The sequence below is a fragment of the Dromiciops gliroides genome, chromosome 3 (genome assembly GCF_019393635.1).
Source record: "Dromiciops gliroides isolate mDroGli1 chromosome 3, mDroGli1.pri, whole genome shotgun sequence".
Classification (NCBI taxonomy): Eukaryota; Metazoa; Chordata; class Mammalia; order Microbiotheria; family Microbiotheriidae; genus Dromiciops; species Dromiciops gliroides.
The window spans coordinates 654,475,362-654,503,214 of NC_057863.1; the positions used below are offsets into that span (position 1 = coordinate 654,475,362).

General features: G+C 41.5%; 1 protein-coding gene across 7 annotated transcripts in view; it reads left to right on the forward strand.

Annotated features, from left to right (window-relative positions):
• Window positions 1-15,323: 15,323 nt before the first annotated feature.
• Window positions 15,324-27,853, forward strand: part of LOC122748974 (intestine-specific homeobox-like) — a 70,285-nt gene continuing 57,755 nt past the window's right edge. For 3 of the 7 annotated variants that reach the window (XM_043995092.1, XM_043995090.1, XM_043995094.1), the window contains exons 1-2: window positions 15,324-15,425; window positions 16,808-16,892. The gene's annotated coding sequence lies outside the window, so the exon portion shown is untranslated. Of the gene's footprint in view, window positions 15,426-15,938; window positions 16,375-16,807; window positions 16,893-22,736; window positions 22,850-27,853 lie in introns of those variants that run through there. The other 4 variants (XM_043995089.1, XM_043995088.1, XM_043995091.1 and 1 more) reach the window with 3 other exon arrangements.

Consider the following 27,853-nt stretch of genomic DNA (forward strand, 5'->3'; position numbering starts at 1 on the left):
AGTGACTCAGTTTACCAAGTTTTATTGCAATGCTGTGAGTGATCACAGAGGGTGTCTCTCGAATAGTGAAAGGAAAGACAGTTATATTTATAGTCTATCAGTCTCATTATAATAATCTCCAACTTGGGGAGGTACAAGGGAGGGCCTTTCCTACTCATTATAATATTCTCCACCTAGGGGTGTTACAAGGGAGGGTTTATCCTAATTTGGATCCTAAGCCAACCCCCGAGGCGGGTACCTTTTTCCATGGAGGTGTGTTTTGGGGGTTTACACATCATAAGGTGAATCTGGGAACAAATTGGCCTTTTCTGCGCATGTCTCTTTCTGATTCCCATGGCTAGTTTCAACATATAATCATTTTTCTTTAGAATTTCTATAGCCTTGTCGTTTCCTTTTTTGTTATTTGACCTGACCCGTTTTGGTCCGCTATGGATACTGATCACTGTGGGTACGAGAACCTAGCATTTTGACTTGTAAGTTATCCATTAACTGGGGTCTGACCCCCTTTTAGAGCTAATATCTGAATTAAAGCTTGGGCCTTAGGTTTTTCTGTTAACCCTTTTTTCACCGCCTACATCACTTCCTCTTTTGCCTTTAGACCAGATTCCCCCTCTAGCTACCAAGCTTCAAATCCACAGAGTGACAAGGGGTCCTCTAATATAAAAAGTCAAGCTATTGGAAGAACAATTGCATCAAGCTACAGTGTCAACAGTGGTGTTACCAACAGGTGCTTCTCTCTTCCTCTGACAAGACACCCTCACCTCCATAAAAAGACCAATTAGTCTGGCTCAAATGAATGTGGCTCCAAGAGAATAGAGGTTTTTTTTTTTTAATGGTATCTTCAGTGGGGATCACTCACATTGTATTGGCCTCTCATCCTATTGAGACCCTCATAGCTACTAGTAAGTACCACAATGTCTGTCCTAAACCCCCACTGCTTTTCCCAACCCCCTCCCTTATAGTTCTAGAAAGGTTTCAATAATGGGGATCACTAACCAGGTCAGTTTACATTTAAAAAGTAAGTTCAAGGGGCAGCTAGGTGGCACAGTGGATAAAGCAGGACCTGAATTCAAATCCCACCTCAGACACTTGGCACTTACTAGCTGTGTGACCCTGGGCAAGTCACTTAATCCTCATTTCTCTGCAATAAATAAATACATACATACACACATAAACAAACAAACAAACAAATAAATAAAAGAACCGAGTAAAGGTGGTCCAGTCATTTTGACCCAACTCTTTAGTCCCTCCACCCATTCTTCCAAGGCTTTCTCATAACTGATAAAACTCCAGAATTTGTTTGCTGAGGAAATGAGATCACTTCTTGACAAAGTTTATGGTAATGTTGTAGTTTATAAGATGATTTATGATTATGTAACAACTGTGAAATTAGACTAGAAATAGTCTGTTGAAGTTAAGAGGCAAAGTCCCTTCCCCAGTATATTTACATTCTGGTGTAACTCTGGGGAGGAGGGGAGCTACTAGGCTGGGAATACTTTAACAATCCTGGTTTAATCTTTGTTAATTACTTGTCTGTCATATTATCATTTAAAGGACGCAAGCCTTGGTCCAAGAAAGATTAATACAATTATTTCTAGGTAGAATCAAAACCTAGGAATCTGAGCAAAACCTTGGTGTCAGATATAGGGTGGAATAGTCGTAGAATCCTCAACATTGGTGTGCTTTAAGATGCATAGTTTAAAAAGTAAGACACTGTACGGAGCAGACTTCAAAGAAAGAAGCATTTTTGACTTATGTGGTCCTGCTGGTGGGATTTCTCACAGTGTCTTTTACAAACAAGGTGGAAATAGATGAGTATTCCTTGATGATCCCTTGTTCCTCATTGCAGATAAGAAGTGCATAAGAGAAAGAGGTGTAGCATTTATTAAGCATATGTGTAAAGCCCCCCCTCCCACCCCCAGCCTATCTATAAGTTTTAGGTCCTGGAACTGTGGGTAGACACACAGGCAAAAGCAAAATGGGGCCCCCATCAAGGAGTTTACGTTTCGCTAGGGGAAAAAACATGCATTGACAATACAATCCTACAAAACTAGTACAAAGTAATTTGATAGAGGGGGTCTGGAGGTAGAATATTAACAACCAGCAGCCACTTATAGGAGTGTCACTTCCAGGAACTAGGGACACTTTTTTTTTTCCTTGAGTAACAAGGTTGTTGTTATTGTTGTTTTAGGATTAGGGAAAAGAAAGCATGAATGTAATGAGGTAGAGAGTAAAACTTGATTTTCACCTCCTAATCATCCCTGTTGCCTTTGAGAAGTGATTATTTTGTTGGGTTCTTATAATCTGAATCCTTTCTATTTAAGCTATGACAACTATTAAAGCCAGGTATTAAAATAAACTGAACTTTGACCTGAATCTTTGAATCACTATATAATCACAAAGTGTTAAAACAAGTTTTTGAAAAATAACGAAGCATATTCATTCTCACAAAAATATTATGATTAAGAAGGTAAAAGTTGTTTTTGCACTATTAGCAAATTATCTTAAAATAATTTATTTCCTATTTATATCACTTTAAAAATTATTTTGTGTCTGTTTTATTATCTATGTAATTATTAGTAGAATAGTATTTGTTTTATAAATGTATATATGTTGAGGGGTACTTGCTCAAAACATTTTTATTCATTTAAAACGAATACAAAAGGAAAAAAGGGAAAAAAAAGAACATTTCCAAGTACACAGCAGAAAATTCAATATAAGACAATAAATTTCCATTTCATGAAAACCTATGCAATATGTAATAAATCCTAGACATTGTTTTCAAAGCAACTCGTGAGGAAATGGGTAATGGTCTCTTCTCAATAAGGATATAACTGTCACCCCTTAAATTTCACTCTTCCAGACCTATTTGAGGACAAAGGTCTCAGTCCCCCCTCCTTCCCCTCCAGCAAACAGATCACATGGTTCAAGGAGCCCTGAGGTGGTCTCCATGAGGTCCTCTTCTGGGCTGTGTCCATATAAGGGAAGATTGAAGAAATGTCCTGTATCACCTCCCACATTAGCTGAGAACCCAAATAATAATTATGTAAATTAGGGTTAAGAATACTGCCTCCCAGGGGCAGCTAGGTGGCGCAGTGGATAGAGCACCGACCTTGGATTCAGGAGGAACTGAGTTCAAATCCAGCCTCAGACACTTAACACTTACTAGCTGTGTGACCCTAGGCAAGTCACTTAACCCCAATTGCCTCACTTAAAAAAAAAAAAAGAATACTGCCTCCTGGTTAGCTAGCTTTCCCAAATAGATTGTAACCCTTGAGTAATTCAGCCAATGATGAAAAAGGGGAGGGTCCCTTCGAGTTAGGGACTAGGGATTAAAAAGGGGCCTTTGAGCCCTCACTCTCCACCCTTGCACTTGCTGGCTGTAGCACTTATTTGCAAGTGTCCATTCTTGAGAGAATGAAAATAAATGAGCCTTTGGCACATCTCTGACTGAGTTCCAGAGAATTATTGAGCAGGGGTCGTTTTCCTCTTACAAGTCAACTTTTCTGTGCTTCCTTCTAGGTTTTCTTTTTGTTTTGTTTTTTTTTGGTGAGGCAATTGGGGTTAAGTGACTTGCCCAGGGTCACGCAGCTAGTAAGTGTCAAATGTCTGAGGCTGGATTTGAACTCAGGTACTCCTGAATCCAGGCCTGGTGTTTTATCCACTGTGCCACCTAGCTGCCCCCTCTTATTTGATTTTTAAAGTTCTTCCAATAACTCTTTTGGGACTTTTGACCATTTGATTATTTCTCATTGAAAAAGGATTGACTTTTTTTTAACTCCACTATCTTCCTCTGAATGTAAATCCAGATCTTTATCTTCCTAGTATCTATCTATGGTTGGGTTCTTTCTCCTTTGATTACTCATTTTTATTTTGTTTGATTTTATTTTTAGCAGCTTATTATTATAACCAAGTTCTATCTTAAGGTGTGAGGAATGATGCCCCAGGCCTTAGGTCCTTCTTACTGTTATTTTCTGAGCTCTATCCTGCATCCCAGCCTTAGGCACTCTTCTCTACCCATAAAACATGGCTGGAGCCCCAAGCCATGCTGTCCTGCAAACACTCTTACTCCTTGTTGTTCCTCTTATGGTTGCAAAATTCAATTGTCCTCTCTGTCCTGGAACTGGAACCAGGTACTCTAGTCTCCTATAATATCCCATAGAGAGCAGAGTCCCCACCCCTCTGTTGCTATACTCAACAGGAGTGTGCTAGCTCCTCCTCCCCCAGGTCTGTTGCCTCTGTCTGTATCTGGTCAGCACAGCTGTTGGAAGGTCCTTCAATTTTCTCCTACTCAGCTATCTGACCCCCATACTTCCATGAGGTAAAAGTTGCTGAGTCTAAGACTGCCTCCCAAATGCTCCCCAGGCTTATTGCTTGTTGAATCCCAAGAGCTGGCATTTCACTCAGGTCATACTTCCATCTTTAGAGGTCGGGTCTTTTCCAGAGTCCCCTCAAATTGTCACAGGAGGACAACAGCTTTACCCTGACTCTTGTTCACTTCTGCTATTCTACATTCACTCTGAGGTAGTTTCCTATCTTTTTTTTTTGTGGAGGAATTTTGGAGAGCAAGAAATTTTCTGAACTACTCTGCCATTTTCTTAGAATCCTGCCTCAAAAAAAAGTTTTTATTGATAAAGATGTATGGTAAAAAAAAAAAAGTGGAGACCACTTTTGAGGAAACTGATTGTCTTTGGATAGAGGGATTTTTAAATCATTCCTTCAAAACACAGTTATCAAGTATTTATTGTTCAGAGTTCTATGATAAACATTGAAGGAGATGCAAATTTTGTTAAACAATTCCTACCTTTATGTTATGGTCCACAAATAACCATATTTTGTGACATCTGGATTCTTTTGTGATAGAAACTCTTCTATTACTTTTCCAGAGTTTCTGTATTTGTTTTTTTGTTTTGTTTTGTTTTTGTTTTTGCAGGGCAATGAGGGTTAAGTGACTTGCCCAGGGTCACACAGCTAGTTATGTGTCAAGTGTCTGAGGCTGGATTTGAACTCAGGGAGGCCTGAATCCCGGGCTGGTGCTTTATCCACTGCGCCACCTAGTTGCCCCATATTTGTTTTTTAAAATGTATTACCATGCAGCCATTCTTAGCTAGTCAGCTCTATGGACCTGCTGTTCATCATTAGACCCATAAACTTCCATATATTTCTGTGATTCTTAGAGAGTCTTTGATTCTGCTCCACTCTGGATTCATAGATATTTCCCATATATAACATTCCATCCTCCCCATCCCCTGTCTTGTCTTTGTATGGATTGCTTTCCGTTGTTGTTGTTGTTGTTTGGTGAGGCAATTGGGGTTAAGTGACTTGCCCAGGGTCACACAGCTAGTAAGTGTCAAGTGTCTGAGGTCAGATTTGAACTCAGGTTCTCCTGACTCCACTGTACCATCTAGCTGCCCCTCCTATATTCTTTTAAGGAAGGGCTCCAGTTCCTATGCAAGGCATTTGATCATCCTTCATTGTTACAGGTTTCTACCTCTTGAAATTACTCAGTATTACCTTGTGTATCTTTCATATTTCCTTGCCCATTTTTCATGTTATTCTCCTTTGTATATAGAATTCCTTGAGGGAAGATATACTTTTATTTCCCTTTGATCCCCAATGCTTCGCATAGTGTCTTACACATAGTAAGCTTTCAATAAATATTGATTGAATTAAATTGACATGTCCTATTGATTTATTGGGTTTTTTTCCCCCATTTCTTTATTTAAAGTTTTGAGTTCCAAATTCTATCCCTCTCTCATTCCCTCCCTCCTTACTCTCCCTCCTCCCTGAGGTGGTGAGCAATCAGATATAGGTTATACGTGTACAATTATGTAAAACATTACCATATTAATTATTTTATATAAAAAGACTCAAGTAAAAAAAAAAAGAAAATGCAAAGCAACATGCTGATTTATTGTTTAAAATAATGGGAAATTCCATTTCAGCTGTTGGGAAAAGTGGCCGGAAATGGGACTAAGTCAGCATCTTATGCTAAATGCTATATGTCAAAAATTCACATTGGTCAAAATTTTTTAAATGAAAAAATAGAGAATACAATATTTTATTTTTCTCAGTTATAGGTAGTGTGAAAATTCTTGACCAGTTATAACTTAGAGGTAGTGTTAATAAGACAGAAATAAAGTGATTTGACTATTTAACAGATAGCAAGTTGTTTGTGTCATCTCCCCCCTCAAATTACTTTGTGTTTATTTCATTGTATACTTGTATGACCTAAGGAGAAGGTAGACACTTTTTAAGGGCTATAACTGTTATATATGCAGTCATACCCATAGTAACTATCATGGGACCTTATACTTGATTTTCCTTTAATGTTTATTGATTTTAAGATTTTGACTCTTATTACATCATCCAATGTATTAGTTATTCAGATACATGGGGGGGCAGCTAGGTGGCGCAGTGGATAAAGCACCGGCCCTGGATTCAGGAGGACCTGAGTTCAAATTTGACCTCAGACACTTGATACTTATTAGCTATGTGACCCTGGGCAAGTCACTTAACCCTCATTGGCCCCCTCCCCCAAAAAGTACAGATACATGGCATAATAGAACAGGCACTAGATCTGAAATGAGGATTTGCATTCATCTCCTAGCTCTGTTACTGTCTTGCCTTAGGCAAATCACCTCATCTCTCTGGGTCTTAGTTTCCTTCACCAAAAAAAACAAACCCAACACCCCGGAATTGAACAAGATGGCCTCCAAGCCCCCTTCCATCTCCTCACCCTTTCACTTTCTGTCTTCTATAAATATTATTTGTGCCACCATCTAATTTCTTGTTACTGTGGTTTTTTTTAAGTGCTGAACAAACATAGTTCTAAGGATGGAACTATTGTGTACGCCATTAGAAGGTTCTGCAGAATTTGACATCGATGCATTATGTAGGACCTCGTATCAAGGCAAAAGGAGAAGGGGATGGCAGAGGATGAGACAGATAGATAGTGTCATGGAAACAAAGAATGTGAGCTTGGACAGACTTCAGGAGATAGTGGGAGACAGAAGGGCCTGGTGTGCTTCTGCCAGGGTTGGATACAACTGAAGGATTGAACAACAATAACAATTAAAACAATGAATCCACCTAACTACGAATAAATGAAACCTTTTAAAAGTGATTACTGGGGGCAGCTAGGTGGCGCAGTGGATAGAGCACCGGCCTTGGATTCAGGAGTACCTGAGTTCAAATCCGGCCTCAGACACTTAACACTTACTAGCTGTGTAACCCCGGGCAAGTCACTTAACCCCAATTGCCTCACCCCCCCCCCAAAAAAAAGTGATTACTGGGGCAGCTAGATGGTGCAGTGGATAGAGCACCAGCCCTGGATTCAGTTCAAATCCGGCCTCAGACACTTGACACTTACTAGCTGTGTGACCCTGGGCAAGTCACTTAACCCCCATTGCCCCTCGCAAAAAACAACAACAAACCAAAAACAAACAGCAACAAAAAAACACACAAACAACTATATTGGAACAACTCATATACTTGGTTATTGTTCAGTTATGTCCAACTCTTTGTGACCCTGTGGACCATAGATAGCATGCCAATACTGCCCATGAGGTAAGGATGCTGAAGTGGTTTGCTGTTTTCTGCTTTAGTAAATTGAAGCAAACAGAGGTTAAGCAGTGTGTCATAGTGAACAGTGTTGAACTTGTAATCTGGAAGATTTGGGTTTGAATCTCACCTCAGACATTTACTAGCTGTGTGACCATGAGCAAGTCACATAAAATGATAACAATAGCACCAACCTCATGGGGTTAGCTATTATCAGAAGGCAAACTGCTTGAAAGAAGTTTGAATCCCCATTATCTAGTTGGTTTTGCTGAAGCATTTTTCTTTATTGAGAGGAAGAGTTCTATAAGAAAAGTAGCATGAAACTGATATGAACCTAAAGGCATCCGTAAAACTTTGTTAAAAATTACAGGGGATGCAAAGCTTGCTTACTCACCAAATGAGAGGGTGTCAGAATTAAAAAGATTTTTACAGGTAACAATGGTGGGCTGAATCTGCTAAAACAAAACGTTATTAAGGGATAAATATAACTCTTACACTTTGGTTCAAAAAATCAACTTCACCAGTACAAGATGGAAGAGTCATGGCTATATAACAATTTCTCTGAAAAAAAAAAAAAGTTTGAGATTGTATTGGAATAGCCAACTCAGTAGTAGTCAACAATGTGATTAAAATGCTATTGCAGGGGGCAGCTAGGTGGCGCAGTGGATAAAGCACCAGCCCTGGATTCAGGAGTTCCTGAGTTCAAATCCGGCCTCAGACACTTGACACTTACTAGCTGTGTGACCTTGGGCAAGTCACTTAACCCCCACTGCCCTGCAAAAAAAAACCAAACAAAAACAAAAAAAACAAAAAATGCTATTGCAATCGTAAGGTTCATTAAGAAGGGCTTCACACGCAGGACTTAAGAGCAGGAAATCTTTTTGTACTGGTATGATTCCATCAAGGTCACCGAGTTCCGTTTGGGGCATAATATTTTAGAAAGGACATTGATTAGGTGCATCCATACACGGGCACTCAGGAGGGTAAAGACCAAGGCACATCAAGATCACCTGAAGGAACTGGGGATTGTTAACTTCAAGAATAGACCATATAGAGGAGAAATAATAGTTGCCTCCAAGTATTTGAAGGGCTATTATGTGAAAAAGGAATTCTGCTTATTCTGCTAGGTCTTAAAAGTATTGGGTGGAACTGCAGAGAGGCAGTTTTCTGGAGTTTTTTATACAATAACAACAACCTTGTAAAAACAAACAGCTTTAGGGGCAGCTAGGTGGCGCAGTGGATAGAGCACCGGCTCTAGATTCAGAAGGACCTGAGTTCAAATACAGCCTCAGACCCTTGACACTTAACTAGCTGTGTGACCCTGGGCAAGTCACTTAACCCCAATTGCCTCACCAAAAAAACCCAAAAAAACAAAAACCCCAAAAAAACAAAAACCCCCCAAAAACCAAACAGCTTTCAAAGACTGAAGAACTCTAATCAATGTAATGACCAAGCACAACTTCATAGGACTCATGATAAAATATTCAACTTCCATCCCCACAGAGATGTGAGAACTTAAAATGCAGATTGAAATACATATATGTATATATATTATTTGGACATGGACAATGTAGGAATTTATTTCGTTTGATTCTGTATATATTTTTGTTTAAATTTTTATTTTTACATAGGGAAAAATCAAACATACATTTAACCCAATTTAGTTGCAAGTTCCTTAGCTTCTGCCTTTTCCAGCTTGACAATATGAGTCATTGACTCTGGACCCAGAACGTTGCCATCCCAGTGACGACAGATCTCATCATGTTTGTCATTGTGACTAATTTTGATGGCTTCTGCCATCTTAACCAGGGCTCCCTTACCTTCAGGCTTAACCTGTGTGAAGGCAATGCTTGTGCAAGTCTTTTTGTGAGCTAAGTGTCCCAGCCTGGCTTTGCCTTTAATGATACAGTGAGGAATTCCCATTTTTCAGCACAAGGCAGACAGGAAGACCACTAGCACTATGGAGTCCACATCCTGTGCAATCACTACCAACTGTGCCTTAATTGCTGGTGGCACTTTCAAAGGCTTGTAAAGGATAGATCTTTGATGCTGCGGTCTGAGCTATGGAGGCCCCACCCCCATGCGTTTAATTAGTTGTTGGGTCTTGTGGTCTTTGTTTTAATAACTTCTCTAACATCCAATCCCCTCTCTGATCACAGTTACCACCTTAATTCCCATTTTCACTACATCTATTTTAGATTATTGTAACATCCTACTAGTTGATCTCTGCCTCAAATCTCTTTCCATTACAGTCTATGTTGACAATGTGATTTACCATAAATGCTCACCTGACCATCCTTACTCAACCAACTCCTGTGACTTCCTTTTGCCTCTGTGCAAATAAAATAATTTCAAGAGACAAAGTTTTGGGGTAAATTATAATCAATATGATTATGATTGACAAAATTGACTATATGATTGACAAAAAAGGCTCCTTATCCTTTCCTTCCATTAAAGAGAAAGGATGGCTACCTTTGGACCAGACATGTTCCATCAGACAGCAATAAACTCTTTTTTTTTTTAGTAAGGCAATTGGGGTTAAGTGACTTGCCCAGGGTCACAAAGCTAGTAAGTGTTAAGTGTCTGAGGCCAGATTTGAACTCAGGTACTCCTGAATCCAGGGCTGGTGCTCTATCCACTGTGCCATCTAGCTGCCCGCTTAGCAATAAACTCTTATTGGTTAACAGTTTAATGAGAGGTGGACTTTACAAAGAGAGGTAAGCTTGCTCCCATGAGAAACTATCCCTATGCTGCAGTCACCCCCCAGCCTTGGGCAATGTAGACAAAAGCATCTATCTCTACCCAAGCTTGATTGAATGGAATTTACCTTAAACCAGATTCCTAGTAAGGTTGGGTGGGGTCAGATAGAGAAGCAAGTTAGCTCAGCCTTCAGAGACTGAGGTCTTGAAATGAGGATAGAAAAAAGGGGAAACTCTGCATATCTGCAAATCATTTGTTATTAATAATCATTTCGTTCCCCTCTAGGATAAAATGTAAACACAACTGTTTAGTTTTTATGGTGCTTCACAATCTTACTCCAACCCATCTTTGCTGATTTATTGGACATCGATCTCCTGCCAAATTGTTATTTAGCCAAGCTATGAGGTAGGTGGTGGTGTTATCCACATTTTATAGATAAGGAAACTGAGGCTGAAAAGATTAAGCGACTTGGCCAGTGGCACAAAGCTAGTAAGTATTTCAGGCAGAATACAACTCAGGTCTTCCTGACTTGAAGTCTAATACTCTATTCACCCAGTCAACCTCAAGCATTGTAAAATACTATTGATAATCAGGGGGCAGCTAGTGACTCAGTGGTAAGTCACTTTACCTCTTTCTGCTTCCATTTTCTCAAATGTAAAATGGAGATGACAATTGCCCTTACCTCCTAGGATGGCTGTGAGGATCAAATAAGATTATATTTGTAAAGCATTTAGCAAAGCCCCTGACACATAATATATGTTTAATAAATGCTTGTTTCTTTTCCCTTTCTTTTGCAGTTCTTTTTTTTAATGTATAAGGTATTTTATTTTTTCCGTTACATGTAAAGATAGTTCTCAACTTTTGTTTATACAAGCTTTACAATTTCAGATTTTTCTCCCTCCCTCCCCTCCCTCCCCCCTCCCCTAGACAGCAGGTAATCTGATATAGGTTATGTCTATATATCTCTATACATATAGATATAGATATAGATATATACACACACATATATATACATAATAACATTAATCCTATTTCTGCATTAATCCTGTTACAAGAGAAAAAAATCAGAGCAGTGATGCAAAACCTGAAAATAGAAAAAAAAAACACAATAGCACCCAAAACAAAAGAAATAATATTGTTCAATCAGCATCTATACTCCACAGTTCTTTCTTTCTGTTTTTTTCTTGGATTTGGAAATCCTCTTCTATCATGAGTTCCCTGGAACTCTTCTGTACCATTGCATTGGTGAGAAGAATATAGTCCATCACAGTAGGTCAACACTCAATGTTGATGATACTGTGTACAATGTTCTTCTGGTTCTGCTCATCTCACTCATCATCAGCTCATGTAAGACCCTCCAGGTTTCTCTGAACTCTTCCTGCTCATCATTTCTTACAGCACAATAGTATTCCATTGTATTCATATACCACAACTTTTCCAGCCATTCCCCAATTGATGGGCACCCCCTCAACTTCCAATTCCTTGCTACCACGTAAAGAGCAGCTATAAATATTTTTGTACATGTGGGTCCCTTTCCCCCTTCCATGATCTCTTTGGGCAAAAGACCTAAAAGTGGAATTGCTGGGTCAAAGGGTATGCACAGCTTTATTGCCCTTTGGGCATAATTCCAAATTGCTCTCCAGAATGGTTGGATCAGCTCACAGCTCCACCAACAATGCATTAGTGTTCCAATTTTCCCACAGCCTCTCCAACATTTATTTTCTTCCTTTTTTGTCATTTTAGCCAATCTGATAGTGTCAGGTGGTACCTGAGTTGTTTTAATTTGCATCTCTCTAATCATTAGAGATTTAGAGCATTTTTTCATATGGGAATAGATAGCTTTGGTTTCTTCATCAGAAAACTGCCTGTTCATATCCTTTGACCATTTCTTAATTGGGGAATGACTTGGATTCTTATAAATTTGATTTAATTCCCTATATATTTTAGAGATGAGGCCTTTATCAGAAGCACTGGCCTCAAAAATTGTTTCCCAGATTTCTGCCTCCCTTCCAATTTTGGATGCATTGCTTCTGTTTGTACAAAAATTTTTTAATTTAATATAATCAAAATCATCCATTTTGCATTTTATAATATACTCTATCTCTTGTTTGGTCAAAAACTGTTCTCCTTTCCAAAGATCTGATAGGTCTTTTGCAGTTCTAAGCAAGCACCCATCATTTCTCTGTAAGCTACAATGTGTTCTCACAACTTCATTGTTTTATTTTTGTGACTGTTAACTTGATTAATTGATGTTTTCTTTGGACAGTACTGTGAAGAAATAAACTACTTAGAGGTGTTGATATATCCAAATGCTCTCATTGTATTTGGAAGGCTGTTGGAAGAACAAAGAAAAGACTGGATATGGAGAGTCATATGTGAAGAATGACAAGAAGACCAGTTTGACTGGACCACAGAGTCTGGGAAGTGGAGTAATGTGTAATAAACTTGATAGGGTAGGTTAGAGGCAGGTTGTAAATTAAATGCCAGATAGAGGAGTTTATATTTAGTCTTAGATGTTATATGAAGCCACTGGTGTGTAAGGACCTTATCAGCTCCCTTGGGTTGAGTTATGATCATTATATAGGTAACTCTCAGATCTATAGATTCAGCCCGTATCTCTCTTCTGAACTCCAGGCCTCCGTCACCAACTACTGGGCATTGAACTGGATACCTTAAAGTTATCTCATACTCACCATGTCCAAACAGAACATTGAGAGTGAAAAGATTATGCTTCAATCTGTATTCAAACTCCATCAGTTCTTTTTTCTGGATGTGGAGAGCATTTTCCATCATGAGTCCTTTGGAATTATCTTGGATCATTGCATTGCTGAGAAGAGCTAAGTCTATCATAGTTGATCATTGCACAATTTGCTATTACTGTGCACAGTGTTCTCCTGGTTCTGCTCACTTCACTCAGCATCAGTTCATGTAAGACTTTTCAAGTTTTTCTGAAATATGTCTGTTCATCATTTCTTACAGCACAATAGTATTCTACCACATTCATACACCACAACTTGTTCAGCCATTCTGCAACTGATGAACATCCTCATAATTTCCAATTCTTTTGCCACAACAAAAAGAGCAACTATAAATATTTTTGTACATGCAGGTCCTTTCCCCATTTTTTTGATCTCTTTGGGATACAGACCTAGCAGTGGTATTTCTGGGTCAAAGGGAATACACAGTTTGATTGCTTTTTGGACTTAGTTCTTTTTTTTATCATAAAAGTATTTTATTATTTTCCAGTTACTTGTAAAGATAGTTTTCAACATTTATTTTCACAAGATTTTGAGTTCCAAATTTTTTTCCTCCTTCTCTTCCCTCCCCAAGACAGAAAGCAATCTGATATAGGTTATATATGTACAATCACTTTAAACATATTTCTGCATTAGTCATATTATGAAAGAAGAATCAGAACACAAGGGAAAAACATCAAAAAAGAAAAAAAAAACAACCAAAAAGTAGAAACAGAATGGTTCAATCTGCATTCAGAATCCACAGTTCTTTTTTCTGGATGTGGAGAACATTTTCCATCATGAGTTCTTTGGAATTGTCTTGGATTATTGCACTGTTGAGAAGAGCCAAGCCTATCACAGTTGATCATCACACAATATTGCTGTTACTGTGTACAATGTTCTAGTTCTGCTCACTTCACTCAGCATCAGTCCACTTAAATTGGACATAGTTCTAATGATTTCTCACCAACCCAAAGCAACATGGCACATGAACTGTGAACTGGGTCCAGAATTGAGTAGGAGGAAGAAAGCAATTGGAATTGACTTTGGGAAGATGGGCATTGTTTTTGGTGGGCTCAAGCACCTCCATGAAACCAAGCATATCTTCTTAGCATCAATATTCTTCTGGTCCTAGGAGATGGCTGTGAGTCATAGAATAGCACAATTTCCAAGTTATTAAGGTCATAGGCTGCATCCAAGGAAATGGAAAGGAACAGGTAGGCATGAGCAAGCTGCAACCTTATAAAAGGCAGTGCAGAAATGGTGTGTAAAAGGTATCAATCCACAAGCACTGATTAAGCCCCAAACATTGATAAGCACTCAGAATACAAATACAAAAGTAAGACAGCCCTCTCCTCTGAGATAACCTGACATTTTCTCTGTAGGGATAGTATACACACACACACACGTATGTATGTTATGTTCCCTATTAGAATATAAGCTCTTTGAGAACTGTTTTTCACTTTTTTCTCTGTATCCCTGGGGTGTAGCACAGTGCTAGGTACATAAGACCCCCTTGATAAATCTTTATTGATTAATGCAGAGTTGTAAATAGCAGGTTTTATTTATTTATTTATTGGTGAGGCAATTGGGGTTAAGTGATTTGCCCAGGGTCACACAGCTAGTAAGTGTCAAGTGTCTGAGGTCGGATTTGAACTCAGGTCCTCCTGAATCCAGGGCTGGTGCTCTATCCACTGTGCCACCTAGGTGCCCTGTATATAGCAGTTTTTACCCAGGAGCAGGCACCACAAACCCTGCCCAGGACAAGCTATGGAGAGATTCTGAAGGCCACAAGGTCAGGGCTGGAGAGGCTGCCCATCTCCTGCCCTCATCAAAGGAGTGGGTGGACTGGTTTTTGTTTTTTATATTCCAAGTGCTCAGCAAGGCACCTAGTACACATTTGGCGCTTAATACATGCTTGTTGGCTTGACTTCTTATCTAAACTGGCCTTGGTCAACCAGAATTTATGAAGTGCCTACTACGTTCAGCTATTGTGCCACGGCCTCGTGAGGCAGAATTATTGATTATTTCTTCCACCCCTGGACTCTGCGGAGGAAGAGAATCTGATCGCAGACAAGAGGGAAAAAGAACCGGGAGGCTGTACAGAGAGGGAGGGGGTGGGGTGGTGGAGGTGTGGGGGGAGGGGCGCACTCCTTTGTAGCCTAGACCACGTGGACTAAGCCTAGACCCGAGGGGCTCGCCCCTCTCCTGCGCATGCGCAGGAGCTACCGTGGTCCGCCAGACTACTTTTCCCAGAAGGCACTGCCCGTGACTATGCCTCCTTTCCAGTCCCTGGACCGCTCTCGGTCAGTTGCCATGGAAACTGTCACCAACGAGGAATGGTGGGGGGGCCGGAAATGTCGGAGCTGGGGCCCAGGCCACCCGAGGGGGACTTCCGCTTCCTCGTTGTCCTCTTTTCCTCGCCTGGTGAGAGAGGCCGCCTCAGCCCCCTGTCCCTCCCCACCTCCCCTGGCGCTGCCCTGTCCGGGCTCCCGCTCTCCTCCTCCGTCCTCCTCCCCTCTCTGCTTCCCTTTATCTCTTCCCTCCTTCTTCCCCCTCTTCCTCCTCTCTTCCCCCTCTGTGCACCCCTCCTCCCCTTCCTTCCCCCTTTCCTCTTTTTCTTTCTCCCCCTTTGCTCTCTCTTTCTTACTCTTCTCCTTACTCCGTACCCTCCTCCCCTCCCCCATCTTTTCTTTCTTTACTCTCCCCCTTTCTCGCTCCTCCTCTTCCCACTTCTCTTTTCTTTCCCTTCTCCTCATCCCCCTCCCCCTCCCCCTCCCCTTTCCCTCTGCTCTGCTCTTCCCCTTGTCCCCTTAACTCTCCTTCCCCCTTCCCTATCTCCCCTTTTTCCTTTTCCCTCCCCTCCCTCCTCTCTCTTCTCTTCCTCTCTCCCTCTCTCTCCCCCCACCCCCTCTTTCCCTGCTTCCTTTCTTCCTCCCCCTTTCTACCCTTTCCAGTCTGGTCACGTTCTCTGCCTCCTCTTATATTGCATATTCCAGAGTTAGGGCCCTGTGGATGGGGAGGATTCCTCCTGGAGCTGAAACTCCTGGGATGAACTGCACCCAGCCTCTGAGCCTGAGTTTGGGGGAGAAAGGGCATTCAGTGGCATTCCTTCATTGATTCATTCATTCATTGACTCATTCAGTCATTTACAGGCCTCGTGGTATCCATCCCTACTGCTACATTGGGCTAAACCTGGACCCCAGAATTTAAAGTCAGGGGAAGAGGAGGAGAGCTGGGTGCTGGTCATCTGTGGCCACCTTCAGGGATTTGTGTGGTGCCTTCAGTTTCCTTAGATAGCAAACCCTTGCCCCTCTTTTCTCATCTTGGGAACCAGGGGTATAGAACTCACTTGTGCTGCCTGGGGCCTTCATTGGTAAGAACTCTGGATTTAGGGAGCCCAGTTCTGAATGCCGGCTGTACCATTGAATACTTGTACCTGGTACAAACATTGAACATGCTCTGGGTTTTAGCATCTTTGTCTCTAAAACCTGAGATGAGATAATCTCTGAAATTCCCTTTAAAGCCTTCATTCTTTGATCCTAGAGCTTCCTCTTCTGTAGAAGCGTGATGTTCGCTTGTCACATGTGGGGGTTTGCTACTTATTATCTCTCAGGAGATACTTGTATGTAAAATTTAGCCTCCCCAGGCAGCAAAGACTGTGGCCCTTTTCCCTTCTCCTGGGAGCAGGGCAACAAGGGTGGTGCCATCTTTTTCTTGTAACCTCAGGCCCTTGATGGAGGTGGGGGATGTGTTTTCTCTGGGACCAAGGAAATGCTAGCCTCTCATCTTTCCTCTCTGCTTCCCAGCTCTGCCTCTGAGGACTCTGCTCTTCCCCAAGAGGGAAGTATTCAGGAGAGAATGGTCCCTGTGATCCCAACACCCAGGTGCCAGGTTAGTTGGATTTTCTTCTTTGCTGAAATACCTAGGAAACGGGGTCCATTTTGATGGGGGTAGTCCTCACTCCTTGAGGAAATGCTTCCCAGGAATAGTTGATGTCAAGCCAATAAACATGACTTTCTTCAGTGCTCCCCATGTGCCAGGCACTGGGCTAAGCACAGGGATATAAAAAAGGGCAGACCCGAGACCCTGCCCTCACAGAGCTCACGCTGTAATAGGGGAGATGACATTGCAGTAATGGAGGCAGCCAGGTGGTGTAGTGGGTGGGAAGCTGGACCTGGTGTCAGGAATACCTGAGTTCACATCCAGCCTCAGACCCTTACTAGCCATGGCACCTTGAGCAAATCACTTCACCTGCCTCAGTTGCTCATCTGTAAAATGGGGAACCTCCCAGGGATGTTGTGATGATCAAATGTGATAATATTTATAAAGCACTTTGCAAACCTTGAGGCAACCTATAACTAAGGTATGTACAAGATGGATTGGAGATAATCTCAGGAGGAAGGCACTAGTGTCCCTTTCCTCTGACCCCGATGAATTAATTTGTCCAGGAATTTAGTACTGAACTTGGTGCTGTGAATTCAAAAGACATATAATTGATAGTCCAATTTATTATGGGGATTTCAGTTTCCTTGAGGCAAGACCAACTATTTTCTATGTATTAATGATGCGTTTTCTAGCATTGTTTTTAAAAGGACCAAAATGAGAAGGTGCAGACATTCAAGACTTTAGAAATTCAGGGGAAAAGAGATGTTAATATGGGTTCAGATGAAGAATGAAGGATTTCTGAAGAAAGTACATTTTGATTTGATATAAGTAGCCCATTGGTTAGTTGGGGAAGGAAGGGAGGAATTAACTTGTTGTGGAACCTGGTGAATAGTCCCTAGGCATACTCTCCTGTCTCAGGTCATGTTAGGGGATCGTTATGAGATGAATTGGGATGGGCACCCATTTGATAGGCCATAAGCAGCATTCTCAGGTGATTCGTTTCTCCTTTCATAGTGAACAAATCTTTGACCTGGGCATGGCAAAAAACAAAAGCTGCATGTGGAGGGAGGTGCGAAAGACTAAATTTTAGAGAGAGGGTTGTAATGCAGGTGCATTTAGCCTTTCACTCCAGGAGATCTCTATAGGACTTTGGCTGAAAATCAAATTTCATGGGAAGAAAAGGATGCTGTGGGCCTAAAGAGTCCAGCAGAAGGTATGCCTTGGGTAGAACTGACCATTTGAGAAGACAGAGAGTCCAAGTGGGGAGTGAGCTGGGGCTCCATGGAGAATTTAAAAGGGCAGATTTCTCTGTTGAGTAGGTGGCGCTCAAGACAAGCCTCAGCTGGACATCGTTGTCTGGACAGCTGTACAGCGTTCTCTTTCCTTAGCGTAGTTTCTCATGCCCAATCTCAATCCTAATTGTTCTCTTTGTAGCCTAATACAGAGCCTCTTGGATTACTACAGTAACCTTCTACCTGGCTCTCACTTCTCTGTTCTCTTCCCTATTCTATCCATCAATCCATCTGTCCCTCCATCCACCTCTTCATTTGTCCATCTCCATCCGTCCGTCTGTCCATCTATCCCACTGTTGGCAGGTTCAGCTTCCTTATGCAGACCTGATTATACCTCTTGTTTGTGGAAGATACTTCAGTGCATCCCTGCTCAGCTGTGCATGACGTCCCCATTCCTTTCTTGAGCATTCGTGACCCTCAGCAATTTGACATCATCCCCCCCTTCCCAGTTTCATCTCAGAGGATTTTCCTCCTTGTGTGTATGCTCTAGAACAGTGGTGTCAAATTAACACAGTAACGGGGACCACTCACCTATATATACGATCCCCGTGTCACACTGACTTGGTTGTAAGTGTAATGCCGTCTGTGTCTTAGTGTCGGTTTCACTATTCTGTTAAATATTTACCAGTCACATTTTGATCTGGTTCTGGCTGCAGGTGGCCCAAGGATCTGGATCTCTGATCTAGAGCCATAAAATGGGTAAATGCCTCCTGCTCCTGCTGTTTTGCCTGGTACTCCAATGCCCTCTGTCCTTAGTACCTGCCTGCTGCCATCCTGTAAGGGAGAGTTGAACTGCCCAGGAAACCTGTCCTCACTCCTAAAATGGGACCGTATTTGTAAGAGCACCTGGCACAGTGTGGGACACAGGGGAGCCATTCTACAAATGCTGATTCCTGTTCCTTCCCCTTTTCCTACCCTGCAGCCCTACTTCTCACATCCCATTTGGCCTCTCCTTCTTTAATGCACTGACCCTTTATTCTTGGGCATAGCTTTCCACTTGGTGGAAGCTCCATGAACAGAGGGGACCACACCTTCTTTACTTTCTTATTTCTCCCTCTCCTCCCCACCTCCTCGCCCCTCTACTGTTGCTTATATTTAGAATTTTATTTTCCCAAATTACATGTAAAATACAACTTTTGGCATCAATTTTTAAAAAACTTTGTGTTCCAAATTCTCTTCCTCCTTCCCTCCCCACCTCCCCTGCCAAGAACTCAAGCAATTCAATATAAGCTAGACAGGAGCAGTCATGCAAAACGTTTCCACATTAGCCAGGTTGTGAAAGAAAACAGACAAAAACAAAACTTCAGATAAAGGAACTTTTTATATTTAGAATTTTATTTTCCCAAATTACATGTAAAATACAACTTTGGACATCAGTTTTTTAAACACTTTGCCCACCGTTGCTTAGCTTAGAACTTGGCATAGAGTAGGTTTTTTTTTAAACTAGCTCTCCCTTTTTCTTCTCAGGCTAGAGGTCCAGAGACTACTCTTGGTCCTACTCTGATTAGCCCTGAGGGCTTTGCAGTCTGATCTAGGTTGGTTCGTATCTCCTTAGGTAACCTGGTGGCTCCTCTGCTCTCAGGGGTTCCCATTTTAAAGCCCAATTTAATTTGGACACTTGACCTGTTATTTGGCGGAAGCTCAGAGCTCTGGAGCTTGAGAGGTCCAGGAACCTCCTTTCCCCCGGTAGCAGGGATTATAAGTGTGTGCCACCATGCCTGGCCTCTAAGAGACATTTAATGAACACATACTGAGGATATATTGCCAAATTGTGCATTATATAGAACTGGAAATAAAGGGGGAGAGAGAGACAGAGAGAGGGAAACAGAGAGACAGATAAGGAAGAGAGAGAGAGAGAGAGAGCGTGCAAGAGAGCGGGCAGAAACAGGGGTGAGTCTGGGAAGTAGTTCAACTAGGAGCACAAATTGGGGAATGCTGGAGGAGAGAAAAGACCGAAGAGGGCAGAGAGGGAGGGCAGGTGCTGATCCGGTAGTGCAAGGCAAGAGGAGAAGACACCGTGACTTGTCTGAAACTTCCCTTTCCAAGGTACTCTCTCCGCTCAGTGGTCATCCTCATCTCTTTTGACAGTGTTGACCCCTAACACCTTATCCTAGATATTCTTTCCTCCCTTGGCTTCTTGTTTGCTCTGCCCCATCTCCCAGGGTTTCTGTAATACAGTTATCATCACTGGGGTGAGGAGCCAGGTGCCCTCAAGAACTGGAAAATACATGTCAAATTTGTTGGCCCTCCCTTTTTACCGGAGAGGTCTGAGTTATTGTGGTATTCATAGGTAAAATATGTTGATGTCACATAATGCTATACATCGATTTTATGCATTTCTGAGTTTCTAAACTTTTTCTGTGTCATCTGTTAGGCTTCATGTGTTGTCTGTGGCTTCCACAGAACTCCTCCCCCCAAATTCCCATTTAGTTTCATGTGCCAACCCCTGTTAAATTGAAACCGTGATGGGGAAAGTCAGGATGTGGAAGGGATAACTAGTGTTTTCTCCTCTTTCTTCTGCTTGCTCTGGGCTCGACTTTAGGTCCTCTCCTCTCTCAAGAGTGATCTCATCCATTCCATTCTCATCTCTAGATAGATGACTCCCTGCCCTGCAGGCACACAGTGCCAACTCCCTGCTGGACATCTCCCCTTAGATGAAGTGCCTTATCTCAAATTCAGGACTGTGTAAATATGACTTGTTTTTTCCCTCTGTACCTGACCCTTTTCTAAACTTCCTGACAGCTAGTTGGGTCGATGGTCCAGTTGATAGAATGTTGGACCTGTAGCTAAGAGCTGAGTTCAAATTCAGCCTCAGACATTTTTCAGCAGTCTGATTCTGAGCAAGTCTCTTCATCTCTGCTTCCCTTAGTTTCCATATCTGTACCATGGAGGTGATAAGAGCACCTCCCTCCCAGGGTGGTTGTGAGGACCAAAGGAGATCCTCTTTGTGAGCTGCTTAGCCCAGCGCCTGGCCCGTCAGCAGCCAGTAAGTGCTGCTTCCTCCCTCCCTCCCCCCATGGCTGTTGAGGGGCCGCTATTCTAGGATTCACAGATATTCTCAGCTTCTCCGCTCCTCCGCTCCTGGTATTGGATTGTTTGCCAGATCTTGCCAGTCCTTTTACTTGGATGAGGGCTTCGGTCTCCTCTTTCCAGTAGTCTCAGGCCACTCCAATCAGCCTTAGCAGATTGGTGGCAAAATAATTTTCCAAATGCAAATGTCTGATGGGATCAGTGGCTCCTGATGCTTCCAAAATAAAATGAAAACTCCACCAGTTGGTATTTAAGTCTGTCCATAAATGGGCTTCCACCTACTTTTTAGAATGCTTCCACTTCACACACTACTTTTTGTTCTGATTGACTGACTAGCAGAGGCTTCACCTTGTCCTTCCATTTCTTTTTCTGAAAGGGAACTTCTCCTTACCCTTCCCTATTCATTAAAGGCACAGGTCAATTCTGTCTTTGGCAAGCCCCCCCTCTTTCCCTCAGTTGTTAACTGCTTTTTCTCCCTTCAAATTGCCTTGTATTGACTTAACCTGCATACCTACTTTAGCCCCCCCCATTCTCATTCAAGTTCCTTGTATACCAAGACTTTTGTGTTCTTTTCTTTTCTTTTTGTCTCCAGCACCCAGCCCCATTGCTTTTGCATCTTGGCTTTGACTAGTGTATAAATTTGGGCAAGTCCCTTAGACTTCTGAGGCTTAGTTCCCTCATTTTGAAAATGGGAGAGGCTTGGTAAGTAATAATGAAGAGGAAGGAAGAGTAAAAGTCAGTGAAACCAGATATCCATCCTTTTAAAGGCATTAGTATGGCATCAGGCATGTAGTATGGTCTTAAAGTACATGTGATACTTGGGAGACTAGAGATAATGAAGCAAAGAAAGACAAAAAAAAGAAAGGAAGAATCCATTCAGTTCAGTTAAAAAAAAATTGATGCAGTAAGTGCATCTGGGTACACATAGTCCCGTTCCAAGGATCAGAACTACAGAGGCAAAACTGGGTCAGCTTCAAGGTGTTTTGTTTATCTTAGGTTTTACATTTTATTTTTATTGGTACTTTTGTTTTTGTGTTTTAGAATTATAACCATCTCACACCTAGATTGCTGTTATAACATATATTAAAACAGGAAGAAAAAGCAGTTTAGCAAAACTAACCAGGGCAGCTGGATGATGCAATAGATGGAGTCCCAGGCCTGAAGTCAAGAAGACCTCATTTCAAATCTAGCCTCAGAAATTTACTTTCTGTGTGACCCTGGGCAAGTCACTTAATCCTTTCCTCATCTGTAAAATAAGCTGGAGAAGGAAATGGCAAACCACTCCAGCATTTTTGCCAGGAAATCTTCTCTCTCCCCTCCAAAAAAAGGGGGGGTCACGAAGGGTTGGGCTTGACTGAAAAAGACTGAACTTCATTATTGTATCAGCCATGCAACAGCAAATGAAATTATGCACAACCAGATTTCCCCACCTAAGGGGAGAGCTACATTTTCTCACCTCTCTGGGACCAAGTTTAGGTATTCTAATTTTGCAACATTCTGTTTAGGTTGTTTTTTGTTCTTTCTACAGTTTTCCCTTCCACATCGAGGGGGTTAGGGGCGTGGCACCCCTGTGATCTGGAAAATCCACGTAAAATTTTTTGGCTCTCCCTTCGTACCAGAGAAGTCATCTCAATTATTATGGTATTTAAAGATAAAATATGTTGATATTTTATAATACTATACATATATTTTATGCATTTCTGAATTTCTAAACTTTTTCTATGTCATCTGCGAGGCTTCTAGTATTGTCTGTGACTTTTGCAAAACCTCCAAAATTTCTATTTAATTTCTTATGCCAACTTGAAATATATTGAAACGGTAATTGGGAAATCATGATGTGGAAGGGATAACTGTACTTATATTGTTGTCCTTGTCCATATCGTTTTTCTGGCTCTGCTTGCTTATTTCTGCATCTGTTAACATATGTCTTTCCCATACTTTTGACATCTTCATAGTCATCATTTCTTTTTTTTCCCATCATTTCTTTTGATAGTGATCTTAGAGCCATGTACCACATAGTGTGTTTAGCCATTTTCAATTTGATGTGCACCTGTTTTGCTTCCAGTTTTTTGGTACCACAAAAACGTTGTTATGACTGTTTTGGTGTCTGTAACTTTCATGGGCCAAGTGCTAAGCAGTGGGATCCCCGAGTCAAAGATTATGGACAGTTCAGTCACTCCTTTTTTGTGGAATTCCAAATTGCTTTGCAGAGTGGTTGTACCAACGTGGATCTTCCACCCACAGGTGTTAGTGAGCTGATTTTCCTACAGCCTATCAGACATTGACTATTTTCATTTGATGCCATCTTGCTCAGAGTTATTTTGAGTTGTATGCCTATTATCATATGGTGGTTCATAGTTAGGAATTCTTCTTTTGAGAACTGTGTCCCTCTGCTTTGACTACTTAAAGGGGCCGTTTTAGAAGGTGTTCATAGGGTCATGAACACATGAATACTTACCTCCACTCCTTAGGCAGAACAACTTGATGTTTAAAGGGAATTTGTTGATTTTCAGTGGGCTTGCTTCCAACTGAGACAGGAAGCATAGTTTGTTGCCCCAAGAGCATTCATGTTCATATCTGAGAGCAGAGCCTTGGTCTCTACTCAGATGAAATGCTCTTTTTTCTTCTCATAGTGTGACAAGGCTAGCAACATGCCTTCCTTCAATTCAGTTGAGCATTTATCGAGTAGTTACTCTGCTCCAGAAAGGATGTTATACTTAGGGATACAGAGATAAAAAGGAAGAGTCCCTGCTTTTAAAGAGCTTGCATGCTAATGAAAAAATTGCTCAGAGACTCTTAAACAATGTCTACAAATGTTGGCTTTTGGTTTTAGATGGAAATTTGGGTTTGGAATGGAAACAAATGTGGTACGTCTCATCGTCCTTTTCTTTGATGAAATTTTCTATTATTTCTATGATTTATTCATAGACCCATGGATTCTTTGGGATTGTTATTGCTTCCAGTTAATTTTAATCCTTTCTTAAAAAGCTCTTTTAATATAATTTTATTGAATTATTAGTAGAAGACATAGTTAACATTTCTGCTTTTCTTCATTTATAATATTTTTATTGTAGTAATGAATGGGGAAGGCAAGTGAATAAGCATTTATATACCATCTACTGTGTGCCACACTCTGTGCTACAAATATTATTTCATCTGATCTTCACACTAACCCTATGAAGTAGGTGCACTTATTATTACCATTTTAAAGTTGAGGAAACTGAAACCAAGAAAGGTTAAGTGACTTGTCCAGGATCACACAGATAGGATAAGTGTCTAAGGCTGGATTTGAGCTCAAGTCTTCCAGACTCCAGGTCCAGCGTTCTCTACTGTGCCATCAGCTGCTTCAGTTGGTCAGTTTTGGGAAAGGCGCTGTACCCAACTGAGAATATCATCCTCCCTTCCAATCCTAATCAGTAATTACCAGAAATCTGTTCTATCTAACTTTGCTAAAAATGCGTTCAAGCCCTTAACTTCTTTCTTGTACATTTCCTCCCCCCTCCCATACTTGTCTATGTCTGAAGGAGATACATTGGGATCTCTGTTATAGTTTTATTGTCTGTTTCTCTCCATAAATTGATTTATCTTTTCTTTATGTGTTCAGATGCTGTCGTTTGGTGCATATATAGGATCATAATTTTATAGATTTGTAGCTGGAAGGGACTTAAAGGCCATTGAATTAAAATCCCTTCATTTTACAGATGGGAAAACTGAGGCTAAGTGACTTACCCAGTTGGTAAGTGCTTTTGACAGGTTTTGAACTCAGGTCTTCCTGATTTCAAGCCATATTGATACTAATTCATTGCCTATGGTGCCTTTAAGCATAACATAATTTGCTTATTTATGTCTCTTAACTATGTCTTTTTAAAACATTCTTGGTTTGTGATTATGATTGTTCCCCTGCTTTGTTGAACTTATCTGAAACATAATGGGTTTTCCTTCAGCTACTTATTGAACTCCGTGTAGATCTTTATTTTTCAAATGTTTCTTGTAAACAGTATATTGTTGGATTCTGCTTTCTAAACTATTTTGCTACCCGTGTTCATTTTTAGGGTGAGTTCATACCATTCCTATTACTGGTTATGATTTAATAACAATTTTCCATCATTCTATACTTTTTCCTTTGACCTCTCTGACCCTTTCTTTACAAGAAAGAATGTGGCAAAAAAAGAATATGATAAATTTTTGTAATATATAATTAAAGTTATTTGATTCCACCCTTCTGCCCTTCATCTTTGCATCTAGTCCAGATCCTTATTACTGGTTCTTATACTTATTTAAAAAAAATTTTGATCACTCTTTACAATCCACTTTCTAAGGTTAAAATTTGTTTTGCTTATTACTATTTCCTCCCCATTTCTAACCTCCCTCTTAAATTTCCCCCTTTATTTTCTTGCCTATTTCCCCACTGAATTTACTGTATTCTACACCAAAACATGTTTTTGTGTGTTCAGCTCTGCTTTGCCCATTTTAGAGAAGAATTAGATTCATGAGATGTTTTCTTCACGTATCCCTTCCTCCATGTTTGCCTTTCTTTCTCAGTTATGAGAAATAGCAAGTACTGTCTCCTTCATATATCTTTAACTTATCCCTTTTTTCCCCTCTCTTAAAACCAACACTATGGCTCCACAGGCCTTATTTTTTCCTTTCTTTACTCCTCTGTAACACTGTTATTGGTATTCTGAAGAGACACTTGTCAGCACTTCATTATAATTTAGCCCTTTCCCATTGTTTACATCAGGCTTCTTAAACCTTTTCACCCAAGACATTTTTACATTAACCTGGGTATATAGGTGTGTAAAATAGGTATATATAACCTTTTACTGTTACTCAACTCCTCATGATCCCCACATTCAGTCACGCGACCCCATATGGGGTCATGATCCACAGTTTAGGAAGCTTTGGCTTACATGTATTTACCTTTTTAGGTTTCCCTTTTCTTGTGTTTGTTTTTCAGAAATTCTCCTAAGATCTTGGCTTTTCATTAGGAACCCTTGAAAGTTCTCTATTCTGTTAAAGATCTGTTTTATTTTTAATCCATAGGGTTACGCTCAGCTTTGAAAGGTAAGTTATTCTTGGTTTTTAGTAGGACAGGCCTGCAACAAGCCAGTCTGTAAGTGCAGGTTCGAGATTGGAGTGAAATAATAATCTTCACCCAGAAATGAGCCTGATCAGCAGGGCAGGATGGAGAAACTTGTGTGATCCTTAGGGCCCTGGACCAGGCGAGTCTTGGTGACATCTTCCTTGCCTAGCCTGCGTGGCGGGGGGCCTGTTGTAGATGTGGCTCCTACCTCGTCTCATACCTCTAGGAGATCTTTAAATGACTCTGGGGCACCTTTACTGGACAACTCTAATCTTGTGAGAAGCTGGTAATAGGCAGCCCCAGAGGAGGAAAATAGCACGAAAACAGAAAGTTATCAAAAACTAATCTTAAAACTTTAATCCCTTCCTGAAGGAGGGGGCTGGGTCTGTAGAGAGGAGAGCAAAGACCAGAAACCCCAAGTCTCTTTTCCCGTTTGCATGGGCCTGGCCTGATTATGATGGCAGCTCTGTGCAGTTCACTGACGTTTCCCAACGAGCAGCCCAGGTGGCGTTAGGTCCACACCGATGTAGGCACGACACCCATCCTTCTCTTGGGTCAGGGCGCCAGGTAACAAGGTAGCGGGGAGGTGCGGCCCATCCCAATGCCGGCCTTGACCCTGATGTATTAAAATGGTGACGATGACGACGACAGTGACAATAGTCCGCATTTGTACGGCATCGATTATTTGTCAGACGCTGTGTCGCGCTTCACAGATATGATCTCATTTGATTCTCACAAGCCCCCTGGGAATTAGGTGCTATTTACAGCCTCACTTTACAGTTAAAGAAACTGAGGCCCAAGGTCACAGAGGTGCCCAGCACTCTGTCATGCCACCTTGTTCGCTTCAGTACTCCCCGGTCCACCAGCCAACAGAGTTCCATGGTGGGGAGGACAGGATGATCTCTGTCCATTCAGAGCCCTCTCCTCCTTTCACGGGGCTGGGTGAGCTTTCTTCCTGACCTCAATGCAGGCTCTCAGGGATCCCCTTTCTTTCAGACATATTCACTGTATTTATGTAATGGCAGCTTCACCCCTCCCCCAATCCTTGTAGAAAGCAGAGCATCTCCCAACAATGCCACCTTTTGGTCCCCTAAGCCCTTTCTGGGAAAGAGTTGTTTGAAACTCCCTAAAGGAAAGGACCTTTGTCAGTTGAGGGGGATCTGAGTTTTTTCCTGTTGGGGGTTTGGAGCCATCTGAGAGGTCAAGGACTTTGAGGCCCAGGTAAATGTATTGGGAACAGAAGAAGGAAGGGTCAGAGCAGGCCAGCTAGAACTCTGACCAAGAGTAGTCCATCCTTATTGGGCAAATCTTCCTGGAAGTTGGATCTGAGAAGATGCTGGACTGGACAATTCCCCTTCCTCAGGTGGTATCGATTTATCTCAGGCAGATCTGTTGCCAGGTGGGACCCCAGATGCTGGTATCAAGGGTGTGATGACTAAGCCTCTTGCCCTGAAATGGGGACAGGCTGAGGACCTCCTGAAGGAGATGAGAGCTCTGACTGGAATGAAGAGCCCCATTGGAGGAGCAGAAGTGTCTGCTTCCTGCTTCATCCTTAGAGAGTC